The sequence below is a fragment of the Ambystoma mexicanum genome, chromosome 9 (assembly GCF_040938575.1).
Source record: "Ambystoma mexicanum isolate Mex_15411 chromosome 9, UKY_AmexF1_1, whole genome shotgun sequence".
NCBI classification, from domain to species: Eukaryota; Metazoa; Chordata; class Amphibia; order Caudata; family Ambystomatidae; genus Ambystoma; species Ambystoma mexicanum.
The window spans coordinates 36,779,723-36,791,773 of record NC_090931.1 but is presented as its reverse complement, the minus strand read 5'-3'; positions in this window follow the sequence as shown (position 1 = coordinate 36,791,773).

Here is a 12,051-nt window from a genome sequence, read left to right as displayed (position 1 = left end):
CACGGGCCATGAGCGGGGGTGAGGGGGTAACACAAGGGAGACACGGGCATGAGCGGGTGGTGGGGGTAACAGGGGAGACAGGGCATGGGTGGGGGGGTAACACAAGAGAGACACGGGGCATGAGCGGGGGGTGGGGGGGTAACACGAGGGAGACACGGGGCATGAGCAGGGGGGTAACACAAGGGAGACACGGGGCATGAGCAGGGGATGGGGGAACAGTAGGGAGACGGCGCATTAGCGGGGGGTGGGGGGAACAGTGGTGACACGGGGCATGAGCAGGGGGGTGGGGGGAACAGTGGAGAAAGGAAAATCTTTTACCAAGATGGCCACCATGGAAAGGGAAGGCAGGGTGTATAAAGAGAACACAACAGGGCATGAGCGGGGGGTGGGGGGGAACACGAGAGAGACACGGGGCTTGAGCGGGGGGTGGGGGTAACACAAGGGAAACACAGGGCATGAGCAGGGGGTGGGGGGATAACACAAGGGAAACACGGGGCTTGAGCGGGGGTAGGGGAAACACGAGGGAGACAAGGGCATGAATGGGGTGGGGGGCAACAGGAGACACGCAGGGCATGAGCGGGGGGTGGGGGATACACGAGGAAGACATGGGGTATGAGCAGGGGGTGGGGGCAACAGGAGACACGGGGCATGAGCGGGGGTGGGGGAACACGAGGGAAACACGGGGCATGAGCGGGGGGTGGTGGGCAACAGGAGACACATGGGGCATGAGCGGGGGGTTGAGGGGTAACACGAGGGAAACACTGGGCATGAGCGGGGGGTGGGGGGAACAGGGGAGACACGGGGCATGAGCGGGGGTGGAGGGAACAGTAGGGAGATACGGGGCATGAGCGGGGGGTGGGGGGAACAGGGGAGACACGGGCCATGAGCGGGGTGTGGGGGGAACAGGGGATACACAGGCCATGAGCGGGGGGTGGGGGGAACAGTAGGGAGACACGGCCATGAGCAGGGGGTGGGGGGAACAGTAGGGAGACACGGCCCATGAGCGGTGGGTGGGGGGGGGAACAGTAGGGAGACACGGGCCATGAGCGGGGTTTGGGGGGAACAGTAGGGAGACACGTGGGCATGAGCGGGGGAGTGGGGGGAACAGGACACACATGGGGCATGAGCAGGGGGTGGGGGGAACAGGGCACACATGGGGCATGAGCAGGGGGTGGGGGCAACAGGGGACATGGGGCATGAGCGGGGGGTGGGGGGGAACAGGGGAGACACAGGGCATGAGCAGGGGGTGGGGGAACAGTGGAGACACGGGGCATGAGCGGGGGGCGGGGGGTACAGGAGGGAGACACGGGGCATGAGCGGGCGTGGGGGGGAGTGGAGAGAGACACGGGGCATGAGCGGGGGGTGGGAGGGAAGGGGAGAGACACACCGGGCATGAGCGGGGGGTGGGGGGAAAGGAGGGAGACACTGGGCATGAGCAGGGAGTGGGGGAAAGGAGGGAGACACGGGGCATGAGCGGGGGTGGGGGGAAGGGGAGAGAGACACGGGGCATGAGCGGGGGGTGGGGGGAACAGTAGGGAAACACGGGGCATGAGCGGGGGTGTGGGGGGAAGGGGAGAGACACACGGGGCATGAGCAGGGGGTGGGGGGAAAGGGGAGAGACACACGGGGCATGAGCGGGGGGTGGGGGGAAGGGGAGAGACACACGGGGCATGAGCGGGGGGTGGGGGGAAGGGGAGAGACACAGGGCATTAGTGGGGGGTGGGGGAAGGGGAGAGACACACGGGGCATGAGCGGGGGTGGGGGGAAGGGGAGAGACACACGGGGCATGAGCGGGGGATGGGGGGAAGGGGAGAGACACGGGGCATTAGCGGGGGGAGGAGAGAGACACACGGGGCATGAGCAGGGGGTGGGGGAAGGGGAAAGACACACGGGGCATGAGCGGGTGGTGGGGAAGGGGCGAGACACACAGGGAATGAGCGGGGGTGGGGGGAACAGTAGGGAGACACGGGGTATGAGTGGGTGGTGGGGGGAAGGGGACAGACACAGGGGGCAGGGGGTGGGGGAAGGGGAGAGACACACGGGGCATGAGCGGGGAGTGGGGGGATAGGAGGGAGAGACACGGGGCATGAGCGGGGGTGAGGGGGAAGGGGAGAGATACACGGGGCATGAGCGGGGGGTGGGGGGAAGGGGGTAGACACGGGACATGAGCGGGGGAACAGAAAAGAGAAACGGAGCATCGGGGGATGGGAGGAACACACAGAGAATCAGCGAGGGGGGGGAACATGGGAGACACGGCCCATGAGCGGGGGTGGGGGGAACAAGAGAGAGACACAAGGGCCTGTGCCTCACCACCTTTTCGTGGCCGACGCAGCCCACATCTACACTGTGCAGGCAGCAGATCCGCTCCGATAAACAAAGATGGCGGGCGTCTCTGAAAATAGACGCACTGCACGCTTTACGACAGCCAATAGAAAAGCACGTCAGATGTCCGCGGACATCATGCAAGCTGCTTGCCCAATCACCATCCTGTCCGCGGAGCGAACAGGGAAGTGTGTCCGCGAAGCGTACACAGATATCACTAACTTTTTTCTGACCTACTTTTTGGTCATTTAATAAAAAGCTACTGGACGGATTGTCACCAAATATGCGAAAGCACGCTTTCGGGACCAAGCTGCTGCTCCTGGTCCAAATTTGGTGAAAATCCGTCCAGCGGTTTGGGCTGTAGGCGCGAGCAAAAAAAATTCCCATTCAGTCTATGGGAAAAAAAAAGTTTTGGGACCCCCCCTGTAACTTTGCCCCCCCTGGATGAATCCTCACCAAACTTTGCAAAGGAATTCAGAGTGGGCCATATACTTTTTTTGCAAAGTTTGGAGAGGATTTATCCAGGGGGAGCAAAGTTATTAGCTGCCCAAAACGTGCTCTTCTTATGGAAACACCAACTTAACCATAACTACATGGCCACTACCGTGGCCATGTAATATATATTTGCTAATGTCCCGGTTTGACATGGCAAGCCCTTCTTTACTAGACTCCAAGGGCACTGTGCACAATTTTATGTCACTCTGGAGCGGTCTGGAAAAAGTGGACTGATATGACCCCCTCCTATGACAGGGGAGGGTTTTGGCCTCACACCTTGAGATGTATTGGGTGGCGACACAGGCCCAGTTTGCCACCCACGGGTATGTTGAGAAGCTACAACCCCCACATGTCAAACTCGAGTGCTTGGCAGCATGCAGAACTGATCTTAGGATGCTGATTATTGATCTCAAATACAAGACTGCCCAATACTAGCTTGGCGCTCTATTATTGCTGCGCACGGTACAGTGCAGCCATACTGTAAATGGCTCCCACTGTGGGGATTCCCTGGGCTCGGACCAACCTGAAGTGCTGTGGTGGCGGTACACTGGGCCTGCTTGGTTATAAGGCAATGGCTGATCTATTCCCGGATGCTAAATTTATCTCTCCGCTAACCCAGCTTCAAGGGCACCCAGGCACAGGGGTGTAACTTATGCAGTATTATACAATACGGGCGGCTGTGATGGCACAATGGCCGGATTTCCCGACTGAACCCCCTGAAACTGAGGTACTGATATACATTGCCAACTCCAGTGGGACTCGGCGGCTACTCTCAACACTATACAAAATTCTGTTGAACAAACAACCAGCCCGGAACTCTGGGGCGAGGAGTAGCTGGTCTGAAGATGTGGGAATTTAACTATCTGATGTGCAGTGGAAGCAAATGTGTGTTCATACCAAAAATGCTGCTCTAAATTTCAGATTTAGATGTATAAAATATAAAATGCTGAACAGACTGCATTATACCTCCATGAAACTTGTGCCGAACTGCTGAACACTGTGGTCCTAGATGCTGCTGTGGGCAAGCTGACCATATGCACATGTTCTGGACATGCAGCCGACGTTCTGGGTCTCTGTCTTGGACACTGTCGGAAATTGTGGACATTCCTTAGAACGCTCCTCTCTGGGAGCATTGTTCCGTATGTGGGAGAAGCTACCAAACAAGAGACTCCGGTCCTTTGTAAACACAGGCTGTATGGTGGCTAAGAGATGTGTACTACAGAGATGTGAGGATACCTCCCTGCCCATTAGTAAAGCATGGTTCTTAGCCCTCACCTGGGCCCAAGACTCTGAGGAGCTGTACATTGCCTTGTGGCCCCCCACGCCTCGTCCCAGAGATATATGGGCCGAATTCAAGACCTACCTTGTCTAACCGTACCCCCAATGTTTGAATGCCGGCTGTAACTGTGTATATTTGTGATTTACAACTGAGAACAACCTTCAATGTTCACCTGATGCCTCTCGATGTGTGTCCCAAATAGAATCACTAAGCGTGTAAAATCTCGTATGACATGTGGCCGATTGTAACCCAATGTACTCTGGTTATGCTGCCAATAAATTAAAGTTTTTAAAAAAAAAGAATATGTAAACCCCGTGATTTCCACCGCCTTTGTCCCAATATGTATTTACTTGTGAGGTCCAGTTCTTTGTTTAAGACAATACCAAGGGGAAGACAGTGGGAGGTAAAGTCCCCTGCCATTATTATTTCGATTTATTTCGAAGTCAGGGATCTGCCTTCGGCCCTCAATGTATAAGCACTATGCGTGTCCTTCACAGAAGTCCTGTTAAAAACAGCATTAGCAAAGCCAACAGTTTTGTTTTGTGTATAAGTATTAAGCATTTTCCAGGCACTGCTACCATATGCCCAGGTACCCGCACCATTTTGCTACCATCGATGGCCAGTTAATACCACTACGGCAGTGCCTGTAAAAGGCCTCTCCAATGCCTACACAAAAGCCCAAACTGTTGGCATTGACAATGTGTGTTTATAAAGCGCTCTCTGCCAGATTCTTTCCGCTTCTGTATTTAAAAACATATGTTTATGGCCCTCACTGTGTCAAAACTCAGAAGAATGAAAGGCGGGCAGCTTGCCGGGTTTCAAACTTGCAACATGGAGCCTGGTCACATGTTAGAGGTAGGAACATGTGTGCTAACCGTCCAAATAACAAAAGCGGTGTAGACGGGCGGGGAGAGGAGCATATGAAAGATGAGGAGAGTGGGAACACACACCCCCAAACTAAAAGAATCAGAGGGATTTAAGAGCAAGAGACAGAGCCACAAGGACATAATGTGAGCAGCGAGCAAAGTAAACATAGAGGGGTGCCAGGGAGCAGAGGGAAAGACAAAGTAAATATAGAGGGGTGCCAGGGAGCACAGAGAAAGAGAAAGTAAATATAGAGGGGTGACGGGGAGCATAGGGAAAGAGAAAGTAAATATAGAGGGGTGCCAGTGAGCAGAGGGAAAGTGAAAGTAAATATAGAGGGGTGCCAGGGAGCAGAGACAAAGATAAAGTACGTATAGAGGGGTGCCAGGGAGCAGAGGCAAAGAAAAAGTAAATATAGAGGGGTGTCAGGGAGCAGAGGCAAAGACAAATTAAATATTGGGCGGAGTGGTGTGAGAGTGGGCAGTCTGTGGCAGTCTACAGTCTTTTCTCACTGGCCACTTCTGCTTTGGCCGCTTTCTCTACAAAAGCCACAACCAGGAGCGAAGCGGAGTGGTGTGAGAGTGTGGCAGTCTAATGGCGGCTGGGGCGGATGGCGGAGATTCTCTGGACCTGAGACACAATACCTCTGGAGGCGAAGACGTACCACGAAGACTGCGGAGCGCCAACAGCCCCTCTACCCTCTTGTTAACTTCCTCACTCTCCAAAGATGCTCTTTCAATTCTACAAACTAATAACCTATCCTGTGTAGGCTCCCTAAAGCGGCCAGGAGGCAAACTACAAAATATTCCATCAAAAAAACGGGCTAAATTAATAGCTCAACAACCTACTACAAAAAGCAATCAACTTGCTCAGAAACATAAACAAAAACTCTTACCAGCGGGGTGGTTCTAGCCCATGTCCGGATCCACTTCGACTGGGGACGCTGTCAACAAAAAGAAGCAAACGGAGGAGTTTGGTGCTCTCGAGCCAGAGGCTGGCTGCAACAACAGGGGAGCCGCGGCGCCTTGGTCCCAGTCTCTGACGGTGGAAAGCGCGGGGGCCCCCCCTCGAAGGAGAAGAGGCCACCTGTGGCGGAAGCGGGGAGGAGCTGGGGACAGGCTTCGCGTGTGCCGAGTCACCAACTGAGGCTAACTGCGGCCCCATGGGACAGCGGAGCAGCAGGAAAGCATCACCTCGGCAGCACTCTGAGGAGGAAGCCGGCTGCGTGGGTAAATCCGGTGGAGCCGTGCAGCCTTGGGCCCGACCCCGGCACCTGGCGGATGACGCGGAGGAACCGTCCCTCGAAGGAGGGGGGCCACCCGGGTCGGAAACCAGGGGGAGCCACGGCCGGGCTCCGCAAGCTCCGCTGCACCCTTGGAAGATCACCACTCTCCTCAGTATCCTTACGACCAAACCAGAGATTCTGGGGTGGAGAAGTCTTTTAACTCGACTTCTCCTGGTACAGCCGCCCCACAGCGCCATCTGGTGGCCACAGACACTATTACAGCGATTCCTTCGGTAAAAACAACAAAGGCTCACATACACAATATTTCGGCTTTACCATATGTCGAAAGTGCCGAAATGGACCAACATGAAAGAAACAAATCGCATGCTCTTGTGCGGGATCCTAAGATTGCGAGATGTCCTGACGAGCCAATTACAATCTCGCCCGCACCACCATCTTCTTCCTCGGACCCCTTGCATTTTGAGAGCACTGAACCTCAGCTCGCCAAGTCTATAGATCTGAGAGAGGGCTGCAAACAAGGGGCACTTATTTGACAACCACATGGAATTCCATTTAGGCTGCTAACAAAGAAAAACTTTGATCTCCCTACATCTAACAAGCGAACAGCAGCAAAAAAGCCCTTGAGATCTAGTAGTTCGGCAACTTCATCGGCGAGTTTGCGCCTGGAAAATTCCCTGAAAACGCTTTTCCAAAGACAAGCAAAAAAGAAACTTCACCAATCAGGGCTTGGGGAAATTTCAGACGCAGACTTGCTAGAAGTACTTCTTGAACCTTTACTCATAGCCTCATCTGCCCCTCAGAAGAACAGCCCTGGTAGTGGAATCCATGTACCAACACCACAACAAAAAGAGCAAGCTAAAGACATTTTCAATCCTGGGCCAGCAGTTTTACAAATTATTGTGGAACTGCAAGAAATTCGGCCAGAGGAAATTCTAACCTTACCATCTTTGCCATCTTATAATGAGACTTACAGTGAAGACCCAAACTCTTTGGAGCATGACCAGATAACCCAATCTCTACTGGGAAGTTTGAACTCTATTCACTAGTCAGACTTTACAGGCCTGCTAACCGCCTTACCAGTGTCATTGGAAAAAAATAGCCCGCTAACTGCCTTACCAGTGTCATCGAAAAAAAATAGTTCAGGCTCATATGACAATGAAAGTCCATCACTTCAAAATTTCGAGACAAGGAACTTGGCGACTAAGCCCATCGACCCGGCAGTTCTCCTTGATATTGAAGCACACAGGGGAAACGGAAGTAAGGAGGTCTTGCTAGATCCCTGGGAGGGTTCTATTCCGAGGTTCCCCACCCCTCAATACAAATCCAAGGAATTGCCGCGGTTATGGCCGCCTTCATCACCAGTGAGCTCTTCAACTAACAGAAGATCAAGTGAGTCTTCCTATACTATCCCAAAGGAGACTCCGTCGAAAAAGCAGACTTTATGTACATTATGTCTGCCGTAACAATCCCACTTGCACCATTCTATAAGCTATATGAGGCAATCAATGACTCCTTGAAAGATCATACATCTATCTTTGCGATGATGAACTCAAAGCTCATATATCTAGAAGGCTATATTAACGCCCTGGAGAGAAGGAAAAACGACTCAGCTGGCATTTCCCATCTACATCAATCTGAGTTCATGGAACCTTCAACAGTCTCAAGAAAAAACAACAAAGACAGGCCAAGGATGGATGCAAGCTCCCAAACAACAGCACAAGACACTCTGCGGCGGGATGCCACTTACATGGATTGTGGGACAAGGCCAAAATCTGGTTCTAGCAACTTGCCAGGCCTCCACAACTCATCGCCAATTAGACCAGACTCGACACTCAACAAGCCGGGAGACAATGATGTGATGTGTTTAGATGACACCCTCCCACACAAAGATCAGCCAAGAATGAAATTTATTCAAGGACTAAGCCAAAAACCATCGGGCTCAGGGATGTCCCTCGACGGGAACTTAGACTCGAGAACTAAACAACAATTTCCCAGCTCCCAAGTATGCCTAAAATCGGCACCTCTGTTTAAGCCAACGCCTGTGACTCAGCAACCCGAACTCCGACAGAAGGAACCTCTACCAAAGAATACTCGAAGTCTGGGAGGGAAGAAATCAGCTCCAGTTAACATCTTAAATACTGACAAACCACCAGAAGTTCTTTCTCAGTCACCAAAATCAGTAGACGATTTTCTTACTCACAAAGACTTGATGAATTTAAGCCAACATCTTGATGTCAGTGTTGATAGCCAACAGAAAGGCGTGAACTCTCATCTTCCCAAGCTGTCACCCAGCCACCAGACAGTTATAAGGGATCTTTTAGGCTTCACCTCACTAGATGACCATTTCAAATCTTTACGAAGCAACAAATGGGATCACACCATCAAGCCTACTGAAAAGAGCACTGAACAAAACCCTGACTCGGACTCATCTCCTCATCGGCCACAAGCTAAATACAGTTCGAGAGTCCATATCCAAACAATAGCTTACTTATCGGACAAGACTAAGGATATTAAGTATTCGCAGCAGAGAAAAGGATTTCAGGACCACAAACAACAAGAGAGAGCGAATTACAGTTCTCATCACCAGAAGAATTCGTACCAAGACTCTAATAACCAAAAGTTGAATCCTTCTGTCAAAATACGACAACGGTCTGGCAACCAAAAATACTTGGTCTTAAATAGACGCACGGTGCTGAGACTGCTACACAGTATCTCCTCCTTAAGGAACCTCCTAAAATCAGAAAATCAGAAGATCTTAAAACGGTGGAACCTTCTCTTGAGGGTCATAAGGCCTCTTGTCTGCTTTACATATCATCTGTCAATGTGATCACTTTGTTGTCAGCAGCAGCGGAGGTACTATACAAACAAGTGTTTGAGCTAACTTTACTCAGGCCACTTAAAGCAGACCATGAGAAGATAAAGGACCACACAACAGAGGACAGACCTACAAATGAAGAACACCAGCATACTAGCTCAAGCGACGATCTGCCAAGGAAATCATCAGTAACCCTCCGGTCGGACACGGTCCAATCGTCACTTCATGGGCAAGATATCTCCCCTTGCAAACCACTTAATACAAAGGCGACCACATTACTAGAGGAGAATCAAAAGGTGACTCAGGCCAGACCGAACTTCAACTCCTCTACATGGGCCTGGTTACCGAAAGGTCTGTCTACACGCCTCTATAAATAGCCACCAGCTCTCACCAAAACTGATAAAGAGCAGCAATCACTCTCTCTGGTGAGCTGGAACACAAGTGGGTTCTTACACTTAACAATACTTGGTGACATCAATTTAGGGGAATACGATTTTCTATGTCTCCAAGAGGTTTGGTTAAAATCTAAACCAACACTGGATGGTTTCGAGATCGCCTTCTCAGAAACATTAGCAGGAAATAAAGGAAGGCCCTCTTCAGGACTAATTGTTGCAGTCCAGATGGGCATGGGACTAGAAATAATTAAAATCATCCTGAAGTCCCCTTATGTCATCGCGGTACTTATCTCTTGGCTGCCAAAGGAGTCAGCGGAAGTCCAGCACACGCGCACCTTCTTGTTGGTGATGTCCATCTACTGGAACCACAAAGCGATTCAAAAGACCTCACTGTTCGACATAGTTACTTCTACACTGGATTCGGTATACCTGGAGTTCGGGGCATGTGAGGTCATTGTATGTGGAGACCTAAACATCAAATGTCCAACGGCTGGCTCGGTCGCCACAGGGCCCTCAGAGTAATCCCTGCAGACAAGGTACAGCTTGGCATAATCTGATGATGGCCAGGCAACCTTTTAACACTGCATCCGTACTTCTTGATTCCACCATTTTACCATCATGGAAGCGAGGCATTGCCCACTCAACAATAAACTACATCTTTGCTTCTGAATTTCTTTTAGCTCGGCTGACAGAATTCATAATTCATCAGTTAAACCAAAGTGACCACAATCTTTTGGCTATCAAATGGGCTTGTACAAAACCAGCACCAGCCCATTACTCTGGAAGAATCGAACCGGAAGGAAAAGGCAACCGGGTAAGGATCACACGGGCAAATATCCGAGCAATTACTTCTTCATATGGAAGCAGGCAGTCTGTTGCGGAGGTTGACTACAGACCACTTTTGGAACCTTATAGAGCCACGATAAAAAGCTTGAAGGGGATAAACGCAAAGCAAACATTACACACACAATTTCGATGCCCTTTGGGCAGCACAGCGAAACATCCTCCGTAGAGCGAAAAGGATGGCTTCAAGAAACAACACGCCCTCCAACAGAGCTCACGTAATTGAGACAACAAGAGCCTACAAAAGCTGGCTACGGTGCCATCGTCTAATATTACATCAACAAGACTCCGAAGATATGTTGGAACAAATCCAAAAATCCAATTCTAGAGAGTTTTGGAGTCTGGTCAATCCACGGGCTAAAGAAGCAACCACAATGATGCAAAACAGCATCTTGGAAGCAACATAGATTGGGTTCTACTCAACACTGTCTAGATCCCCAGATACTGCTGAGGGGCCTTTACCACTGCAGACGACAGCACCTTGGGTTGATCTCTCTGACAGAATCGAAATCTTGGATAAAATATCCAAGTTAAAGAAATCAAGGGCAGCAGGGCCCGATGGTCTGTCTAATGGGAATTTGAAATCTGCACCAGAAGACTGGACAAATCTGCTGAGTCTAATTTTCCACAAATGGACAATCTTCTGCACAATCCAATCTTCTTGGACCTCAGTGGTCATCATCCCCATATTTAAAAAAGGAAGGAAGGATGACCCTAGGAACTTTCGCCCAGTGGCTCTCCTTGACGTCATAGGGAAGGTCTATGGATCCCTTTTGTTGGATCACTTCAATCAGTGGGCAAAAAGTGCACCCTGTAATTACCCTCTCCAATCTGGGTTTAAAAAGGGGGTAGGAACGAGTATAAACATCTTCATCCTCAGTCTACTAAAGGCAAAAGCCCGCAAAACAAATCGGAACCTATACCTGGCATTCATAGACCTCTCCCAGGCCTTTGACTTAGTCAATCGTAGGAAACTTTGGGAAAATCTCAACAACTGGGATTGTCCACAGGAGATTTTGAATCCTATTAAAGCTCTTCATGCTTCCACATCGGTGCAGGTACGATTGAATACCAGTGGTCTGCTTTCGGCAGCTATAACAACCGACAGAGGGGTTAAACAAGGTTTCCCATTAGCTCCAGCCCTTTTTCTTTCATACTTTGGGGACTACAAAGAAATCTCAATCATGACACGAGCAGTCCCCCCAGAATTGGGCAAAGAGAAGATTCCAAGACTCTTATATGCAGACAATCTCATTCAACTTGATATCAGACCCCAATCGGCCTACAACGCCAGTTGTCTGCATTGACCACATACACAGCTGCTAACGACTTAGAGGTAAATAAACAAAAAACAAAGATCGTGGTGTTTGAAAAAAGCCACAAAAGGAAAAAGAACAACTCATGGTTCCTGACTGGAAATAAAATCGAAGTGGCAGAATTCAAATACCTTGGAGTCCTCATTGACTCCACGCCTAAAGACTCAGCGATGCAACACCACCTTTTTGAAAAAATGAAAACTCTAGTCTCACAAGCAAAAATATTGGACAAACAATATGGGCGCTTTTCATTGATGCCCCTACTCAAATTCTATCAGGGCAAAGTTATCCCAGCTATTACCTATGGAGCTAACACCATGCCATCTCTACCCAATTCTCTGTGGGCCAGACTTGAGAGTCTCTTCTGGCGTTCAGTTTTGAATTTACCATCTTCCACTCCGATTGCCTTGATAAGACGGGAACTCTCTCTTTCTTCTTTAGAGTCAACAGTTAAAAGGGCTTCTGTTATGCTATAC